This window comes from Sciurus vulgaris (genome assembly GCF_902686455.1).
Source record: "Sciurus vulgaris genome assembly, chromosome: 14".
NCBI classification, from domain to species: Eukaryota; Metazoa; Chordata; class Mammalia; order Rodentia; family Sciuridae; genus Sciurus; species Sciurus vulgaris.
In genome coordinates, this window is record NC_136475.1 from 80,067,110 (window position 1) to 80,089,015 (window position 21,906).

Consider the following 21,906-nt stretch of genomic DNA (forward strand, 5'->3'; position numbering starts at 1 on the left):
TTTGACCCAGTTATCCCATTCCCTTGGTTTATACCCAAATTCACAAAAGCTAATCTATAGAACCAAACTAGGTGCCCTTCAACAGATGAATGGATAAAGAAAATGTGGTACATATACGCAATGGAATATTACTCAGTCATAAAGAAAAATGAAATTATGAAATGTTTCTGGTAAATGGGTGGAGTTGGAGAATATCATGCTAAGTGAAATAAGCCAATCCTGAAAAACCAAAGGCTGAATGTTTTCTCCTATATGGGGATACTAATTCACAATAAGGGTGGAGGTTAGGGAAGAACAGAGTACTTTGGTTTAGACAAAGGGGAATGAAGGGAAGGGAGGAGGAGTGGGAATATAAAAGATAGTAGAATGAATCAGACATTACTGTCCTATGTGCATATATGATTACATGACTAATATAATTCCACATCATGTATAACCAGAAGAATGAGAAGTTACACTCCATGTATGTTAATATGTCAAAGTACATTCTCCTGGACTGGAGTTGTAGCTCAGTAGAGGGCTTACCTAGCATGTGTGAGGCACTGGGTTTGATTCTCAGTACCATATATAAATAAATAAAGGTGCACCAACAACTAAAAAAAATTTTAAAAATACATTCTACTATCATGTCTAACTAATTAGAACAAATAAAAAAATGTTTTAAAGTCAGGGAGAGTCTAACATAAAATACTTTAAGCATCTCCTTTTAGATTCTGAGTTGGAATCTGCACATGATACATGTCAACTCCAAACAAAGTTAGAGGGTACCCACTCTTCCCCTGGTTCTTCCAGTTCTTGGAGAAAGAAACCACTCAGTTGCTTCAAAAGAAGAAGAGCATCAAAGCCAAAAATTATCCTGGGGCAGGCAGGATACGGCAGAAGCTGAGAACACTGACGTATTTAAATACTAAGCCTCAAAGCCCAAGGCCTTTATTAAGGCTCTAGGGATCTGGGACCAAATTTAGTCTGCAAATTTGTTTTTTTTTTTTTCCTTCCATCTTGGTCTTAGTTTCAGTGCGTGGATGGGATTCTTTAATGTCCTGGGAGAGGCATGAAATCTCAGGTTAGCCCTAGTTCCCCCCACTCTCAATTGTCTCATATCCCTCCACCCCACCCTGTGATGGCCAATTTTATGTGCCAACCTGGATGTGCCATAGTGCCCAAATATTTGATCACACATTATTCTGGATGTTTTCTGTACAAGGGTTTTTCCAATAAGACTAATATTTAAATCTGTGAACTTTGAGTAAATTAGATTAATCTCCATCATGTGGGTGGGCTTCATCCAATCAGTTGAAGGCCTAATAAAACAATGAAGATCTCACCCAAAACAAGAAGGAATTCTGCCAGCAGACTACTTTTACATTCAACTGCAAGTCTTCGGATACTCTAACTTACCTGCCTACCTCATCTGATTTTGGCGTCACAAGCCCTCCTGACCACATGAGCCGATGCCTGAAAATAGACTTATCTATCTCTGTTGTGCCCCCCACAACACATCCCCTGTTGGTTTCATGCGTTTAGGTTACATATCTGGTCCCTAGAAGCTGTGGAATTTGTAACCATTTGTTCAAACAAATATGTTGTTTTGTTTTGCAGAGATGATTTTATTCTGTGGTCCCAAACATCTATTTCCCATTCCTCATTCCACCATTATCTACATATCCCTAGAAAAAAGAGAAATGATACTGTAGACACATTAAGACCATAATGTAGACTTCTAATCCTTGACTTTTAAGCACTTCAAAGACAGGGAGACTAGAACGTGAACTCCCTGAGAGAAGTGACATGGTGCTGTTTGCTTATGTCTCCCCAGTATCTAAAACAATCTGGCACCTGGGAAGCCCTCAAGAAATATCTGTGGAATGAGCAAACTCCACCTTTCGCCTTTTGTCTCTGAGCTTGGGAGTAAATTCTGAAACTTCTAAGAGCTTTTCCTTCATACATATTTGCCATCAATCTGAATCAACATGTGCTTTTCATGTCTGGCAAACAAGAAGAGTCAGGAATATACCTGTGTACTCTAAAAAAGCACGTTCATGAGGAAGAGGGGATTCAACAGGAGGATCACATAAAGCAAAGAGGACGACAGAGAAAAGACCACTTCCAGTTCTTCAATTAATTCTAGAAAGAGAGGAGGGTGGGAAAAGGCCCAGAGAGCAGAACAAAGGGATGGCAAGACTTCTGTCCTGTTGATCCTTCTCTTGACTGTTTAACTCAGCACTGTCCCATAGAAATATAATGTTAAGTTTCAGATGTAATTTTAAATTCTCTAATATCACACAAAAAAGGTAAAAATGAAGTAGTGAGATTAATTTTAATAATATATTTTACTTAACCCCATATGTTCAAAATGTTGTAATTTCAATGTACTCCACTAGCTACCTTTAAGGTGCTGATAGCTGGATGCGATCAGAGATTACCATAATGAACAGCATAACCCAATATCCCAGAACCCCTTTTCTTAAGACCCCAGGGCCTCCCAGTACCCTATTCTGTGATTACAGCTTTCAACCATAACATTTTCTTCCATAGTTCTAGGTTCTCTTGCCACAAACCCCCACCTCTCCCACCCAGACAAAAGTCTCACTTGCTTTTTTCATCTTGTTTTCTCCTTGGCCCCAAACCAATATCTGACCTTTAGCAACATGCCCGTTTCACCAGCTCTGGTGGGAGGTTGTGAGAATTCTTTCCTTTCCCTGTTCCATCTCTATCCCTGGCATCTAGCACACTACCTTGCACAATGAACTGCCTCACGTTGGGGTGGCTTTGAGGGACTTAGACAAGAGGGAGGTAGAGAGGACCCCTGTAAGGGTGAAACCACAAATGCCAGGCTGTCTATAGTGGTTGCCTTTGTGAATTCTGTTTTCACTTTTGAGATAAGCTCTCATCCTTCTGGCTCTAGCCCTTTGGGCTGGCTTCTTCCAGGGAAAAGAAAGGCCGAGTGTGGGTCCCACACAATGGGATTCAGCAATATCTGAGAAACCCAACTGACTCGATTTCAGGCAGAGAGAAGCATCCAACTGTGGGGCTGGCCTGACACCCAGGCAAGGTCTGACATCCATCTGGGAGTTGGCCCAGGCCGGGAGCACGCAGCTATCTGGGTAAAAAGCATTCTGCACAGGGCCAGGACACTCCTGCAGAGGCAGACGGCAGCTTGTGTTTAAAGGAACTCTCTTCCTGGGTCTGACCGCAGTGATCTCACCAGGCCAGTTCCACAGTTTGGTTCTGAGAGTTGTTACTGGAAGAGCAGCCTCAAGCCTGTTCTTCCAGCCTTTCCAATGCTACTTAATAAGCCTTTCTGCCTAAACTACTTAGTATGGCTTTATTGTTGAAACCAAGAACCTAACTTAATTTTTGTTGATTGTAATATCAGTCTTAGGGTTTTCCTCCATATTGTAAACTATCTTTTCTTCTGTTGTCTGATTTATTGACTTTCAATAAAAAAAACTGAACTTGTGACTACTAAAGATTAGAAATTCAACATATTTATCCTACTCAATTTTTATACAATTTCTTTCTGGCTCCAAATTCTGGCAACTGGCTTTCCTAGATACTTCCTGTAATAGTAATAAGCCTAAACCACAGATCTAGATTTCTTTTTTCTTTCTTTCCTTTTTTTTTGGTAGGTAACAACTTGTTTTGGTTTTGATAGTATATATGACGTCAGGATATATTATTCTATTCTTTTTCATTCATACAACTGCAGGATTTGGTCTTCCAGGTACATACTAATACTTAGAAAAATTGATCACACATTGGCCACAAGACATGGCTCAATACACGTATAGAATAGAAATATCACAAGTTATGTTTTCTGATCACAAAGTGATTATGTTAGAAATGGAAAACAATCATCAAACTGCGATATACACTTATATGTTTGAAAATTAAGAAATAATCATTAAATAGTACAGGGTTTAAAGAAAAATTATAACAGATAAGTCAATATTTCAAATTGAATGACGATGAAAATAAGACATTTCAAAACATATGATATGCTGCTAAATCATTACCTGGAGGGGATTTTAAGATACTTTTATTGTATGTATTTATCATGTACAACATGATGTTTTGAACTATGTATTAAGAAACAGTTAAAGGAAACTGACATGTGCATTGCACATGCAAAAAATCTAGATTTTTTGGTGCCCAGTAGTCTGATTATTCCCCCAAAGAAAGAAGACTTTTATGCTTGCCCTAGCCGCGGGAAGAACAGTGGGGAAGGAGGGAAGCGCCTTTCACCAAACCCAAATCCACCCTCGTCCAGCTGATCGCCCAGGCCTTGGATGATGAGAGAATGGGAGACTACTCGCCTTTTCTCTTCTTGCTGACCCCAGCTCACAGGTTTCTCCAGTAAAATCTGATCCGTAAGCCCTACTACAGGGTGTTGAGGAATTCTTTCTGAGCCATGGGTGGTGACCACATAGCCTCACCTTGTATTATAGTGAGGATCCTGTCTCAAAATCTAAAAACTCCATAAATCAAAGAAAAGATCTATACTATCAACTTTGTAAATATTTTTTTAAAAATTAACAGAGCAGGGGCTGGAGACGTAGCTCAGTTGTAGAGTGCCTGCCTCGCAGGTGTGAGGCACTGGGTTTGATCCTAAGCACTACCTAAAAATAAATAAAAATAAACAAAGGTATTGTGTACATCTACAACAAAAAAAAAAAAAAAAAAAAAAAAAAAATTAAAAAAAAATCAACAGAGTGATAACAACTACAAGTAAAGTAAAAAGGTAGATGTCCAGTTGGGGAAAATATTTACAAATTATATCACGAATGGCTGATTTCCTAATATAAAGAGGTCCTGAAAATCAATGAGGTAGAGACCAACAAAACCCAGTAGAAAAATGGGCTAATGAGATGACTAGTTTATAGAAAGGGAGTATAAGGGAAACACTAAGACAAATGACTGGAACACATGAAAAGAAAAATGTAGTTTAAAATCCTACTACTGGGGCTGGAGTTGTGACTCAGTGGTAGAGTGCTTGCCTGGCATGTGTGAGGCCCTGGGTTCAATACTCAGCACCACATATAAATAAATAAAGGAAAAGATTCATTAACAACTAAAGAACATTTAAAATAAATACTGAGATTCCATTTTTAACTCTTAGCATGGTACAGGCAAAAATCTATGATAAACCATGATGTCGGCAAGGGTCCGAGGAAAGGGGCATGCTTCTTAGTGGGATGATAAAGAAGGACATTTTGGTACAATCTATATGAATTATAATTACACATACCCTTGTAACCAGTATTCCAGTTCTAGAGATTTATTCTACAGATAGATTTGTGCACACAGAAACTGAAATGTGTGCATTTACAGCATCGTTTTTGAGAGCAAAATACTTTCATATCATCCAAAAACATGGAGAATAAGAAATTTTATCTTGAAAAAACAAGTAGGTTTCTTTTACCCTGAACCTTAATATGTATGAAGGAAGGTTGTCCTGTGTGGGTAGGTAGGGTATGAAGAAGGCTCAGACAGAGAGCTGGAGATCACACATTGCAGGCAGATCTGGCAGGACTCAAAATGCTCAAATGCAAGTGGATTCTGAGATTTGAAATTGACAATAAGTAGCTCAGAACAAGCTTTGTGCAGGCCAGCTCTCGACACTCTCTTGGACCCTATCTGAAACCACAGACGGGCAGGGGCATCAGGGTGAGGAAAGATTCTTGCAGACCACCATCTTGGCCCAGTGGCACAGGGTGGGGGAGCAGCTGTCATTATGAGCAGCCCTGCAGTGGCAACACTTTCCCTGAGGAGGAGAAGCTAGGCTGGCTCACACAAGCACACATACGATCCAGTAAGGCTCATGGGGGCTCAGGCAGAGGTCTGGCACGCTGCTCTAATGCCTTCCCTGCAAATACTTCAGCAAACAGGTTGTCTAGGCAGCAGGGTCTCTAGGAGACACTATTGGCATTGTAGTCCGTGTGAATGGCGCCCCCTGGAGAGAGTATAATTTGGATGTTGTCCATTGGAAATATACAGTGTGTCAGACCTGCAGGAAAAGCTGCCCTCATTCAAAGGTGAGAAAGAAACGAAAGGAAAACAGCACAGATCTTTATAAAAATACAAGATAACAGGTAGAAATCAAAGGGAGAAATATTCAGCACATAAAGAACACACAGAAAGATCTGGTCACGAAACTGGTGAAAATCAAGACCAAATAATCCAAAAACATTAGGAACCAAAGGAAAAATATGCTCTATACAGCAAGCCCTCAAAGCAGAGATGTTCATAAGAAAAATGACAATGCCATTGAAGAGAAAAGGTCAGTTGACATTTTTTCTTTGAGGTAGAATTACATAAAGTCTTAGAGGTATAGCATGATAAATTTTTAAAAAGTAACCACACCTAAGTAACCACCACTCTGATACAGATATGGAGCATTGCCCATACCCGAGAAGGCTTCTCATGCTCCCTCCCAAAGACACCTGCTGTTTTGATCTCTATTGTAATTTTGTCTCCTGTTGAACATTCTGCAAGTGAAAACATACAGTAGGCCCTCTTTTATGTTCACTTTACAGTATCTGAGATTCATCTACATTACTGGAGAGAGAAGTAGTTCATTTTTTTGAATATTATATACTATTACATTATATGAATATGCTAGGGCTTCTGTAATCACTAGTTATTTTCAGTTTTTAACTATTAAGAAGAAAACTTTAGTGAAAATTTTGTACATGCCTGTGGTGGATATAAGCATTCAATTTCTGTTGACAATATACAGAGGAGTAGACTTTTTACATCATAAAGCAGTTACGGGAGGAGGATCTCAAGTTCCAGATCAGCTTCATTAACTTAGTGAAATTCAGTCTTCAAAATAAAAAGGCTGGGGATGTAGCTCAGTGGTAAGAACAACCCTGGGTTTAATCCCCAGTCCTGAAAAAAAAAAAAAAAACAACTCAGGGTGCAGAATGGTATATGTAGTATATTCCTTTTAAGCAAATGCAAATGATATCACACACTTAGTCATATCTACATAAAGACTGATATGTTTGTGTGCATGTATATGTCGGGAAGTATGCACACTATGCACACTAACAGTGGCTACCTCTAGGGAGGGAGCCTCAGAATTGAGGGGTAGGAAGACTTACTTTTCACTGCAGATATTTTCATTTTGTTTGAGTTTTTTGTTTTTGTTTTTGTTTTTTTTTTTACCATGGTACCCATTACTTTTTCAAGTATAATAAACCCCCATTTATAGGGAAATTACAAACATGTGAGCCCTTGGCCCAAAATTCTACTTCTAGAAATTTACTCCAAAGATATACTCAACCAAGTGCAGGTTGACCTATGTACAAGTTTGTTCATTATAGCATTCTTTGTAAGAACTGAAGTTTGTAAGTAACTAAAATATCCACCAATAGAACACTGTTGAAATCAGTTTTGAAATTGTGGGATACTTACAGGCTACCAAAGACAATAAGTAAGCTCTTCTGTACCAAAATGGAAGTAAATACAAGATATTTCAGTGGAAAGAACAAGACACACTATTGTTGAGGCAAAAGGGAAGATAATATGTACATGTATTTGCTTAAATATGTGTAAGATCATGCTGGGAGGACATGGCAAAAGCACAAAATGAATCACCCTGGGGAGGGGAACTGGACTTACTAGGAATGGGAGTGAGAAGAAAAATTTTTGCAAATACTTATTATTTGTATCCTTTGAATTTAGAGCCATGTGAAAGAATAAAAAATGAACAAAACTCCAGGTTTCACTGGTGTAGTATTACCATAGAGCTGTGACATAAACACAGAGGTGCTATTTGTGAAGATAACCTTAATCAATAATATAATCAAAGTGTTCTTTATCACATAAAGATGTAGATATTACCATATGGTGTACATCATGCATAAAAATAAACTGGTCTGTTTCTAGGGAACCCTCCACATAGGTAAACTGGTGAGCCACCTGCCATGTTAACATCATCTGGCCAATCACAAAAGGTTTCTCATACTTGGACAAGGATGTTGAATGGCAAAGGTCCCCATAAGGAAAGCTAGTGGCTTTCTGAGGAACAACAATAGGTGTTGGCAAGGATGTGGGGAAAAAGGTACACTCATACATTGCTGAAGGGGCTGCAAATTAGTGCAGCCACTCTGGAAAGCAGCGTGGAGATTCCTTAGCAAACTTGGGATGGACCTACCATTTGACCCAGCTATCCCACTCCTCCGCCTATACCCAAAGGACTTAAAATTAGCATATTGCAGTGACACAGCCACATCAATGTTCATAGCTGCTCAATTCACAATAGCCAGACTGTGGAACCAACCTAGATGTCCTTCAATTGATGAATGGATAAAGAAACTGTGGTATATATATATATAATGGAATATTACTCAGCTATAAAGAATAATAAAATTATGGCATTTGCAGGCAAATGGATGAAATTGGAGAATATCATGCTAAGTGAGATAAGCCAATCTCAGAAAACCAAAGGACAAATGATCTCACTGATAAGCGGATGATGACACATAATGGGGGGTGTGAGGGGGGCAAGAATGGAGGAAGGAGGGACTGTATAGAGGGAAAAGAGGGGTGGGAGGGGTGGGGGAAGGAAAAATAACAGAATGAATCAAACATCATTACCCTATGTAAATGTATGATTACGCAAATGGTATGCTGTTACTCCGTGTACAAACAGAAACAACATGTATCCCATTTGTTTATAATAAAAATAAACTAAAATTTAAAAAAAGACTCATTGTATATCAATCATCTGTCAATTTTCTTTGTGTGTATGTGTGATACTAGGGATTTAACTCAGGGGCATTCCACCACCGAGCTACACTCTCAGCCCTTTTAATTTTTTATTTTGATTGAGAGTCTCACTAAGCTGCTGAGGCTGGCCTCAAACTTGCTATCTTCCTGCCTCAGCCTCCAGACTCACTGTGATTATAGGCATGTGCTGTAATATTTCTAAATGTAGTCAAGATTATTTTATTCCATTAAGATAAGAAATAATTTTGATTTTAAAAGGAAACAAATATACATGCTCAGTTTTAAGGAAACTATCCTCAGAGCACACTGTCATAATAATGATTAAAATGCATTAAGTATATAATATCGAGACTACTAGTCCATGTTGTATTTTATGACCAGTGGACATTATTTGAAGAAAATACAAATATTGGATATAAATAATTATAAGTGCATTTTCCAAGTATTTTCCATATTAACTTTTATGATATATTCAGTATCTGAGAATTTTCTTGGACATAAGATCTTCTAAACCAATATGTAAGTTAGAACCCTTTTGGTTCCAAGTGAGACAATATCTCTTTTAGCTTTTGCACTGCTGTGACTAAAGGACCAGACCAGAATAACTGTAGAGGAAAAAAGTTTACTTGAGGGTTCACGGTTTCAGAGGTCTTAGTCCATAGAAGGCCAGCTCCATTCCTTAGGGCTCAAGGTGAGGCTGAACATCATGGTGGGAGAGTGTGCAGAGGGAAGCAGCTCACATCATCACTGGAAAACAGAGAGAAACTCCACTAGCCAGATACAAACAGATACACCACAGCCACAGCCCTAATGCCTCACTTCTTCCAGCCACACCTCACCTGCCTCCAGTTACCACTCAGTTAACCCCATCAGGGACTAATTCACTGATTATGTTAAGGCTGTAACTCAATCATTTCTCCTCCAAAGCTTTTTGCATTGTCTTCACGTGAACATCTAAACCATAACAATATATGACCAAACACTGACTTAAGACTCCCAGGAACTTACTGAATTACCAAACAAAAAAGGTCAGGGATAGAGACTGCTATTATGTTGGCTTAAAGACTGAAATTTATCAGCAGCATGTCCCTTCCTTTCTCTCTCTCTTTCTCTCTCTCTCAGCTTTGTTCACAGACTGGTTCCCACTCAAGCTATCAAGACTGCAGCAGCAACTCTGGGTCTCACAATCCTTCAGGAAAAAATCTAGCAGGACTGAGAATCTTTCTTCCAGAGTCCCAGCACCCAGCAATCATCATTACTCTCATTGGCCCTGAATGAGGTTTCTTCTCATCAATCAGCTCAGCCAGAGGAATGTAATTTTTGGATTGATTTAGATCACAATCTCTGTGCCTGAGCCAGGGGTGAAGCCCCAGCCAAAGTAATCACACTGGGGAGGCAGGCATTTCCACAGAAGGGTGGCTGCATGGTGGGCAGTGAAGAGAACAGCTGTCAGTAAACAGCTGTAGCCTAAGATAATTGGTGTGCAATGGAAATCAGATAGGAATGAGGGTCTGCCAAGAACAAGGAAAGAATGCTGAAAGAAAGAAGGTACAATATAGGAGAGGTTTATACCCATCACTTGACATTAATATTTTAAATTAAAGATGTCAGTGTTTCTGGACTTGACATGTAATTTCAAAAAGAAAGAATAATTATTCAAAACTTTAAAAAAAAACTTTGAGAAGAAAAATTTATCCTGAGAATTACTGCAAATATGATCACTCTCATCTAAAAGCATGTCAGAAATGAAAGAGTGCTGGGGATGAGTGGCTGTCAGTCCTACAAGGAATGTCTAATTTGAAAATGATTTATGCTTTTCCTTGTAAGGCTCTATTCTACAATATGCAAATTGAGGTGATTCGTACAATGCACATGGTGGTAAAATAAGAGCTAGAGTAAGAAGTTTGGGTTAGAAGCAGTAACTTTTTAAATCACCTTTATTATTAATTTCTATATTCATTAAATCTTTGATGGCAGGGAATTTAGTCCATAAAATGTTTTGAGTCACTGCAGAGAATTAGTAATTATCACAGGCAGAAAAAAACATTTCTGAAGAGGCACTAGCCTTGACATAGGCCCCAGAGAATTTAGCATGCATAATTTCTCCAGAGCTCCTCTGGCAGGCACTATTGGTAGCCTTCCCAACAGCTATTTCCCACATCTTTTGTTTATTTATTTTTATTTTTATTTAAAAAATATTTTTAGCTGTAGATGGACACAATATCTTTATTTTATTTATTTTTGATGTGTGCCCCAAACATGCTAGGTGAGTGCTCTATCACTGAGCCACAACCCCATCCCTCCCACATCTTTCTTGCTTAAAATAATTAATATGGGGCTGGGGTTGTGGCTCAGTGGTAGAGCGCCGGCCTGGCACGTGAGGCCCTGGGTTCGATCCTCAGCACCACATAAAAATAAAATAAAGGTATTGTGTCCACCTACAACTAAAAAATATATTTTAAAAATTTAATATGTAAGCAAAATAAAAACCCTATTCTTTTTTTTTTTTTTAAACCCTATTCTGATGAGGCAGTGAACGATGTGCCCAGTACCTAGTACATCAGAGTAAATCACAGAACTCTTGGTTTCTTTCTATCAGTTTAGTGCAGGGCATGTGATTAATTTGTGGCCTTAGAAGTCTGCTGGGAACCTCAGTTTTTCCTTCTGTTTTGGGGGACTTTTAAAAGAAGAGGAAGAGAAAGCCCTTAGCTCTGCTCCTTCCTTCCTGCTTCAACGTGGACCTTTGAGGAAACAATGTTCCTAGCCGCCTCGCCACCTTGTGGCCAGAAGGGGAAAACCAGGGAACAGCGATTCTGCCCAGACCCCACTCAGCTGCAAACCATTCTATGGCTTCCGGAGGTTAAGTGGCATTTTGTGGGCCATGTGGGTGAAGCCGGTTTTAGTTGGATATTTTGTTACGTTCAACTGAAGTGATTCTTAAATGGTATGGCTCCTCCCAGAATTTCAGATTCATGGTTGCCATGCTAAATACCACATAGCTAAATTTGGAGGTTGTGTATTTGCCTTTCAAATTCTGAAACAAAGGACTGTTTCAAAAATTCATTCTTGAAGAACAACTGTTTCTTAAACCATCCTATTGACTTAAGTTTGATCCCAGGGTCTAAAAAATCACTTCAGACCCTTTGTATCATTTCCCTTGGAATGCCATTAAATAAATTTATTAAGTAAGAAAACATTCCCTCACAGCTGACACCTGCTCTCCTGTTTCAAAAATGACAGTGATATTTGAGGAGGAAAGTTTTGAGCTCATGATAAGGAACAATTTTCACTCAAAGCCATGCTGAGACACAAAAGGCTGCTCCTGAAGATAGTAGGGGGCCTCATGTGAGATTTAAAATATAAACATAATGATGGCAAATGTATAAAGGAAATTTTAAATTCATTTAACTGATACCAAAAAACCATAAAAGTTGTCATATTAATGAATTACCATGTAATGCTGAATATGTGTATATCATATAATGTTTAAATCAAGTTAAACACATTTTCCTCCTCAAACACTTATCATTTCTTTATGGTGACAACTTTCAAAATCTTTTCTTCTAGCTTTTTGAAATGTACAGTACATTATTGTTATCAGTACCTAAAGAAAATTCAAGTATCAGATGGAGTTCAACTAGATGATCTTACAGTTCCCCTTAGATCTAAGAATCAAGAATCAAATGTTTAAAGAGCATATGTCCTCAAATCTTAAAAGGGAAAAATAAATATCTTTGTTTGATTCTGCCAAACTATTTATATTACCATTTACTCTCCTTAAATATTTGACATACACTTTTTTTTTTTTGCCTTCTAACTGACTTCTCCCCATTCCTAATATCATGCAACCCAAATTCTATCACCTACCTGTGTACTAAAAGTGTTCTTGTTTACTAATGACTGAAGATTCAAGTAAAATCCAACACATTTTCTTAATCTTCAGCCTCCCCGGGCTCCTCTACCTCTGAGTCTCTTTTCCAAACTGTCTCCTTCCTTCTAAGGTTTCCACGCCCCGTTTTTTAGCAATCTTTGTAAGATATAACTGAATCATGGCATAGGGGGTGCTTTAAGAAAATTCTATCCAGTATCCAATCTCCACTACAAGAATATTGATTCAATGGTTCAAGTGTGAGTTACCTTTGGCCAAACACCCTGTTTTCAGAGTTTACATTTCCCCCAATCCCCTTCCTATTGATTCTATTGTGTGATGAAAGAATAAAACAGGTAAATAGATGCTGGTTAGACCACCAACTTCTGTTCAATATAGTATAGTTAAATATAGATTTTAAACTAATGAGGGTAAAGTCTTGTCATATTTACTAAAAAGTGATCAAGGCAAACGCCACAAATAGAAAAAAATCCATTAACCACAAAGCAAAAGAGTGATATATGAAGCTATGTTAAAATTAATAACGTCTATTTATTAAGATCCCATTAAGAAAGGAAAGGTAAGCCACAGAGTGGGAAATCAAATTTGCATTGATTATTATTGAAAAGACTTGTAACTAGAATATATAAAGAACTTTTATAAATCAATAAAAAATATGGACAACCCAATAGATAGTCCTGAAGAATTCTGGAAATTTCCCTTGAGAGGGCTGCTTTCAAACATTTATTAGTCCTAATGTGAAGCCACCCTAGAAAAATGTCAGCCAACTGAGAACTTTTTACCCACTCATCTTGCTTTCCTGTCACTCGCACTCTCACCTCTACCCTAACTCCCTGAGAATTACTAATAAAGAGCTCTTAGCTTGTGCGTCCAAGAAGAGAGTGCAAAACAGAAAAATAGCACCTGTGGCAGGTCCCAGAGGGGAAACATTTAATTACTGGACTGAGGCTGTTCTTACAGTGTTTCAGTGCCACGTTCACTGGGTATATGTAGGTTGACACCGATTTACTTCAAAACGTTAAAGGCATCCTTCCTTCATCTTCTGCTTTCCATAATTGCTGCTGAGAAGTCAGTGGTTAGTCTATTATTTCTCTGAAGGTAAACTTTTTATCTCTGGTTTCACTCAATAATTTCTCTTAACCTTTGGTTTCCTTTGATTCCCTATAATGGGTCCATATGTGGTTTTCTTTTTGTGTGTTCTTGTGACTCATGGGGCTTCTTGTTTCTGTGTTGATGTCTAGAGCTGAAAAATTCTCAGCTATTATCTCATTAAACGTTGCTTCTGTCCCATTCTTTGACCTCTTCTTTCAAGGTTCCAATTGAGCATATTAGACATTCTTATTCTGCTCTAGCTTTTCTTCGTTCATTATTTTTTCCTGTGAATTTTCTTCTGAATGACTTCTGATTGTCTTCATGTATACTCTTTCTTAACCCATTAAGTCCCAAGTTTTCTTTTCTTTTTCTTGTGGTACCAGGGATTGAACCCAGAGGTGCTCTACCACTGACCTACACCCCCAGTTCTTTTAGTTTTTTTATTTTGAGAAAGGGTCTTGCTAAGTTGCTGAGGTTGGCCTCAAACTTGCAGTCCTCCTGTTTCAGCCTCCCAAATTGCTGGGATTACAGGCATGCACCACCATGCTCAGCTCTAAGTTCTCAATTCTGTGTATGTTTCCACAAAATTGGCATGGGTGCATTAAAATAGGTCATAAATCATAATCTAAAAAATGTATGTTATTATATCAACTAATATTAACATCATAATTATATATTACATATGATATTTCAGTTTTTATAGGTGTTCCACTTCTGGGATAATGGGGCAAAATATGTTAACTATGTTTAATTTGTTCTTAACTTCATCCATTGGTTTCTTGATTTAGGTTACTCTATTTTTTACTGTTAGAATTTCTGTTTGATTCTTTTAAAATTCAGCTGGGTTATTCTTATTTTATTGTTTTGGGGGTGGTTTTAGGATGGTACTGGGGATTGAACCCAGGGCCTCATGAGGCAAATGCTCTACTATTAAGCTATAACCCCAGCCCATTTTTTGTTGTACTTTACAGCTCGGTTCTCTGCTAAATATTCAAGCTTCACTTTTATCTACCTGAACTTGATGAGCATAGTTGCTTTACAATCTGTATCTGGAATCTTTGAGGGTGTTTCTATAGTCTGTTGTATTCACTTTTTCCTGTTCATGGTGTCTTTTTATTTTGCATGCTGGATATTTTTCCTGTGTCCTGACAATTGTATTTTTAATTATTTATAAAAATCATTGAGGCCTTACTCTGATGTTCTCTTTCTCCAAAGAGAATTTGTATTGCTTCTGCCAGGCAGTTGGGGGTATTAGCAATATAATATTACCCTAATCCAGTTTCAGAGCTGGTTTGCCTTCTGTTCACCCTTATTTCTAGAGTTTGTCCTTGGAGCCCCAGCTCAGGGCATAGGTCACTTATCCTGGTGGGCCTTACACTTCAGCTTTTGTCCTCTAAGCCCTCAATGTACCATGAAGCTTCTGAACCACCTGATCTGGATCACTAAATTATTCTTAGGACAAAAATGCCACCAGTACCAAGTTCATTACTGTAGATTTTCATCTTCTCCAGCATCTTAGCCTAGTGTTACTACATTGTCTGCTATTTTTAAAAGATGATTTTATTTTATTTATTTATTTATTTATTTATTTTTTTAAAAGATGATTTTATATTTTGTCCCAGCTTCCTAGTTTCTTCAGTGGAAATATTTATCTAAATTACATATCATTCTTGGAAGTGGATGTCTAATCTCAATTTTTGATCTCTTCATCTGATCTATCCTGTAACGTTTAGAGGAAGCAAAGACGCAGGGGAAAGAAGGAGCTGGGTTTTGGTATTGCCTTCTCCACCAATTTCTTATATGCTGTACTGCAAATTACCTAACCTTTGACTCTTGATTTTGTGGAAACAAATTAAAACTAAATTTCCTCCTCTTTAAGGACATTAAAGGGAAATTGGTTAGTTAAAAGAAATTAATGGAAAAAATAAATCACTGAGTCCTCAAAGAACTTTTGGAATATTCTCCAAAATCTCTTAGTTTGTGTTGACAAGGTAGCAAATTTACAACCTATACACTAAACAAAAATAATTTCAGTTGCCTAATTATTCAGACAGAATCAAGTTCTTAAGACTAAATTTGACTGTACCAAACATAGGAGACATATTTTAATTTGGGCTTTCTTCTCACTCAAGATGAAAAAATAAGAACTCCTTTGCTGTCAAACTTTTTCAAAAAGAGATGTTTTATCCTTAGAAATCTTAAACTTCCAAATCAATATGAATGTCAATGATCATAAGCTATGTTTTAGGTAATCGTGCAAAATTTAAAACATGGTTAATGTAAGAGATAGTACTGTTAATGTATTAGCCAGGATAGGTTAGGTTATGTTGCAGTAATAAATAGGCCTCCAATTGTATTGGTTTGACTCATTGTGGTTTATTTTTCACTCACACAAAGTTGCAGGTACCATAGCTCTTCCCAACCTCTCCCTTTACAGCGAGTTATTTCCATCTTTTAACTATGGTTTCTCAATATTTGACCTTTGTTGTTGCTGTGGCCAGAAAAGAGAGGCATCAATGACTAACAAGTGCTTTTCTCTCTGTGCTTAGTCCCAAAAGTGACACGTGTCAATTCCACTCACAGCTCATTTGTCATAACTACTCACATAGACTCCACCTAACTGCAAGACAGCTGGGAAATGTGAGGGAGTGCATGGATATTCAATGACTAATAAATTATAATAAATTATATTACTTCAGATGTAATTGAACTTCAAATGAACTCCTTGAAGTTTCTCCAACTAAAAGTTATTTCCAAAACAACATAAAAACCATGGTGTGATCTCCAGTATTTGAAGAAGCAGACTCTATGCTGTCTCCCTCCTATAGTGGCTAATTTTTTAAGAGGTTCTTACAGCTTCAAAACATAAAACACAGCATGGAACTTCCTTTATTCTTGGATAGTTGTCTTATATTCAAAAGAAAGCAACAGGATTGATTGGTTTTTAATGTCACTTAAGTGTTCTTGGAATTATTGTTTAACAAAACCAGTTATTTTCTTATTTTAACTTGAAGTACATTTTTTCAACATTCTGAGATTTTTTTTAAAGCCAAAAGTGAAATTATACATTATAAGTTTCAGTCCCTTGGAAAAACCATCTGTTAAGACAGTTGGAGATATGGGTAAATTTTATGCATCTGGTTTATGTCACATAGGGTATCTATCCAAGGAAGTTCATTTTCTAGCAATATAAATTAAAGAATGGAAGCACCATTCCTCAAGTGCAATGGTAAGGGGTGAGTTCAGTTTCTTTACATAATTAACATGAGATTTACATCATTAAAATGTTGCTCTCCATATATAATTTAGTATGGATGGGTTTTAGAGAATTCTTTAGTAAGAACTGCTAAATTTGTTAATGTTTCCTGTGTTATGCTTATTGGTAAGAGATCGAGGGACTGTTGGTAATAGTTGAAATTTGCGGTTACAAAGCCACATCCTACAGGATCTAAACAGGTAATATAAATAATGAAACACAAGTGCGGGAGTTGTGGAAACAATCAAGAAAAGGACCAAGCTTGTTTAAAGTGGGGATCCAGTATCAGCATATTGTTACCCAAGAATTTGGGACCAAGGTGGCCAGATCTTCCTAAATGTCATGAGAAAAATAGAAGGCAGTAAAGGATGTTTATGTAAGCTCTCTGATTTCCACATATATGCAACGAATTTTTTTTAAAAAAAGAAAATACCATGAAGGTCAAAGGAAATAAGTCTTTGAGGGTCAGCAGTCTGCAACTTCTGTTCTACATTTTCTAAGGCTTTTGGCAAGACAAATGCCCTGGTAAGTGCTGCCAGGGAAGCTTTGGCTAGGAGCCTGGTGGCACAGAGTTCCTGCAAAAGGAGAGCCCATGGGGAAGGGGAGTAGTTAAAAAGTGAGGAGGTGCTAAGAGAGAAAAGGGAGAGTGGGGATAAGGAACAAAGGGAAAGAGAAGTGAAGAAGTGAAGAAGGAAGGGCTGGTGCTGTAGCTCTGGGGCAGAGCACTCGCCAGCCGCGTGAGACTCCCTGGGTTCAATCCCTAGCACCGTATAAAAAATAAATAAATAAATAAATAGAATAAAGGCATGCTGTCCATCTACAATTACAAAAAGGAAAAAAAAATTTAAGAAGGAGGATGGTGGCTGAGAATAGAATAGCCCAGGGAGTGGTGGGGGAGGGACGAAGCCTCTAGCTTTCTTCCTACTCTTTTCTTCCCACTTTCTTAAGCTAGATGAGAGAGAGAAACTAAGAAGGGTCTTTATCTAGAAGAAAGGGAGAATTATAAGAGCAACTAGGCTCTCTGAGAGGTTGCCATAGTTTGGATCTGGAATGTCCTTGAAATGCCTGTGTGTTATGGTTCAGTTTTTCAGTCCTGGGGATCAAATTCAGGGCCTTGCACATGCTAGGCAAGGGCTCTGCCACTGAGCTACCCTTTCAGCAAGCTCCGTCATTCCTGTATGAAAGGCCTGCAGTGCTTCTGGGAGGTGTTGGGAACTTTAAGAGGTATAGCAATTAGAGAAATGCAAACCAAAACTACTCTAAGATTTTATCTCACTCTAATCAGAATGGCAATTATCAAGAATACAAGCAACAATATATGTTGGTGAGGATGTGGGGGGAAAGGTACATTCATACATTGCTGGTGGGAATGAAAAGTAGTGTAACCGTTCTGGAAAGCAGTATGGAGATTCCTCAGAAAACCCGGAATGGAACCACCATTTGTCCCAGCTATCTCATGCCTTAGTTTATACCCAAAGGACTTAAAATCTGCATACTACAGTGATGCAGCCACATCAATGTTTATAGCAGCTCAACTCACAATAGCTAAACTATGGAACCAACCTAGATGCCCTTCAACAGATGAATGGATAAAGAAAATGTGGAATATATGTATGATGGAATATTACTCAGCCTTAAAGAAGAATGAAATCATGACATTTTCTGGTAAATGGATCGAGCTGGAGAATATTGTGCTAAGTGAAATAAGCCAATCCCCCCCAAAACAAAGGTCAAATGTTTTCTCTGATATGTGGATGCTAATCCACAATAGTGGGGCAGGGGCTCTAGGGAAGAATAGAGTTACTTTAGATTAGGTAGAGGGGAGTGAAGGGAAGGGAAGGGGTGTGGGGGTAGGAAAGGTAGTAGAGTGAAACAGACATTATTACCTCATGTACATATATGACTGCATGACTGAAGTGATCCTACAACATGTACAATCAGAAAAATGAGAAATCATACTTCATTTACATATGCTTTATCAAAATGAATAAATGCATTCTACTGTCATGTATAACTAATTAGAACAAATAAAAATAATTTTAAAAAAGAATTAGCAGAACTGGAAAAAAATAAAAATAAAAATATAAGAGGTAGGGCCTAACGAGAGGTCTTCCAGTCCCTGAGAGCATAGCTTTGAAGGGGAATTGGGACTCCAGCCATTCTTCCTCTTTTGTTCCCATCATGAGGCAAATGACTTTCCTCCATTTTGCACTCCCTGCCATGCTACGAAGCCTTGCCAACAGGCCCAAAAGCAATGGTCTGGCCAGCCACAGACAGAAATCTCCAAATCATTAAATGGAAAGAATTTTTTCCTCTTTGTGTTAGTTAGCTTTCCATCGCTGTGAGAAAAACAAACTAAAAGAGAAAAGATTCATTTTGGCTCATGATTTCAGAGGTTTCAGTCCACACATTTATTTCTGGGCCCATGTGAGGCAGTACATTCTGGCTAAAGGCCATGACAGAGCAAAGCTGCTCACTTCATAGTGGCCAGGAAGCAGAGGGAGCAAGGAAGGGGCAAGGGACAAGATACACCTTCCTGGGCATGCCCCCAGTGACCCACTTCCTCCATTTAGGACCCATCTCCTATCCTTTTCCCCCATCTTCCCATAATGCCATCAAGTCCTGACTCCCTCCAGAGATTAATTCACTGATGAGATTACAGCCCTCATGATTCTGTCACTTCCCAAAAGCCCCACCTCTGAACATTGTTGCACAGGGGACTAACCCTTCAACACATAAGCCCTCGGGGGACATTCCAGATCCAAACCATAACACTCTATGAACTGATTGTCTCAGGTATTTTGTTACCATGACAGAAAGCTAACTAATGCTGAGGTCAAGGACTAAAATAAAAGGGGCAAAGATTAATAATATTAATAATGGTGGTAACCATAACCAGGCAACATTCTAACAGCTTTACATGAATTTATTCATTTAAGCCTCATAACACTGTGTATTAAGACATTTGGCCTCCAAATTGAAGGCCAGCCTTTGTCCAAGCTCAGGGAGGTAACTAACCTATGGATATTTGGAATTTTCCAGGTGACAGGGATGGTGTCTTTGTAATTTACTGTGAGTCCCTTGGACCATGCCTGATCATTTTCAGTAACAAGGCCACTTGTGGTAGGCCCCCTAGACAGTTTATGATAACAAGATGATTCAAGGCAGGGCTGGTGATGTTTTCCCAACTTCCAGGGAAAGGAGAGAGACTAACAATTGGGTTCAATGAGGTGGGAAATAATCCAATTAATTGTGTCTGTGTAATGAAACCCCAACAAAAGTTTGGGGCTGAGTTTCTCTAGTTGGTGACACTCTCTTTATACCATCACACTCCATTGCTCAGTAACACATCCTGAGGATGATGGAAGCTTTGCATTTAGAACGCTCCCAGAATGCCATATTCTTTGCTTCCTTTGCCTGGTTTTAATTTGTATCCTTTTTAAAAAATATTTTGTTTTAGTTGTATGCAGTACCTTTATTTTATTTTTATGTGGTGCTGAGGATCGAACCCAGGGCCTCAACACATGCTGGGCAAGTGCTCTATCACTGAGCCACAATTCCAGTCTTTAATTTGCATCCTTTATCTGTAATAAATGTGACCATGAGCATAAAAGCTTTCAGTGAGTTTCATAAGCCTTCTAATGAATTATCAAACCTGGGGATGATCACAGGAACCTCTGATTTTGAGGGTGGCTCCAGGGTACTACAGATTTGCTGCCAGTGTCTGAAGTGAGGGCAGTTTGGGGAAGGATTATGTCCTATGTGCTGGTTGCTGAACTCCTACACAAGCGCCCTAAGAGATTTTTTAACTTTATTTTCTCCATAATTTCATTGTGCATTATAAGTATACGTGACGGGATTTGTGGTTACCTATCTATACATACACACAATATAACAACCCGGTGGTCCACATAGTTCTCCAGCATTTCCCCGGCCTTGCTTTATTGGTCTCCCTTTTATTTTCATGAGATTGTCGTTTTCCCCTTTTTCCTTTCTGTTTCTACATATAATAGAAAACATGTGATCCTTGACTTTCTGAGTTTGGTTTATTTTACTTAGCATAATGCTCTCGCGTCCCATCCATTTTCTAGTAAATTACTTAATTTCATTCTTCTTTATGGCTGAAACTCCATTGTGGGGCTGGGGTTGTGACAGTGGTAGAGCGCTTGCTTAATGTGTGAGGCACTGGGTTCGATTCTCACCACCACATATAAATAAATGGATAAAGATCCTTCAACATCTAAAAAATATATTTTAAAAAACACTCCATTGTGCACATACACCACATTTTATTTAGCCATTCATCTGTTGATGGGCCCTGGGGATGGTTCCATGATTTGGTTATTGTGAATTATATTGCTATAAACATTGGTATGCATGTATCACTTTATTATGCTGATTTTAGTTCTTTAGGATAAATACCAAGAAGTGGTATAGTTGGGACATGGGGTCATTCTATTCCTAGTCTTTTGAGGAACCTCCATACTAATTTCCATAGTGGTTGTACTAATTTACAATCTCACCAACAGCGTGGAAATGTTCTTTTTTCCCCATATCCTCCCCAGCATTTATTATTGTTTGTATTTTTTGCCATTCTAACTGGGCGAGATGAAATTTCAGTGTAGTTTTGATTTGCATTTCCCTAATTGCTAAAGATGTTGAATGTTCTTTCTTTTCTTTTTTTCCATTTGTATTTCTCCTTTTGAGAAGTGTTTGTTTAGTTGATTTGTTCACACTTATTAACTGGGTTATTTATGCTTTTGGTGTTAAATTTCTTGAGTTCTTTCTTCAGATAAATTGTTGCTTTTGCTGTGCAGAACATTTTTAATTTGATGCCATCCCATTTATTAACTCTTGGCATTATTTCCTGAGTTTTAGGAGATCCTATTGAAAAAGTCGTTACCTGGGCCTATATATTAGAGGCACATTGTCT

The 21,906-nt window shown here is 38.2% G+C and overlaps 1 long non-coding RNA gene across 1 annotated transcript in view; it reads right to left on the reverse strand.

Annotated features, from left to right (window-relative positions):
• Positions 1-6,700: 6,700 nt before the first annotated feature.
• The window catches only part of LOC306643491, a 49,462-nt gene continuing 34,256 nt past the window's right edge, over positions 6,701-21,906 (reverse strand). The window contains exon 3 of the long non-coding RNA XR_013758952.1: positions 6,701-6,891. This is a non-coding gene — a long non-coding RNA (uncharacterized lncRNA). The remainder of the gene's footprint in view (positions 6,892-21,906) is intronic.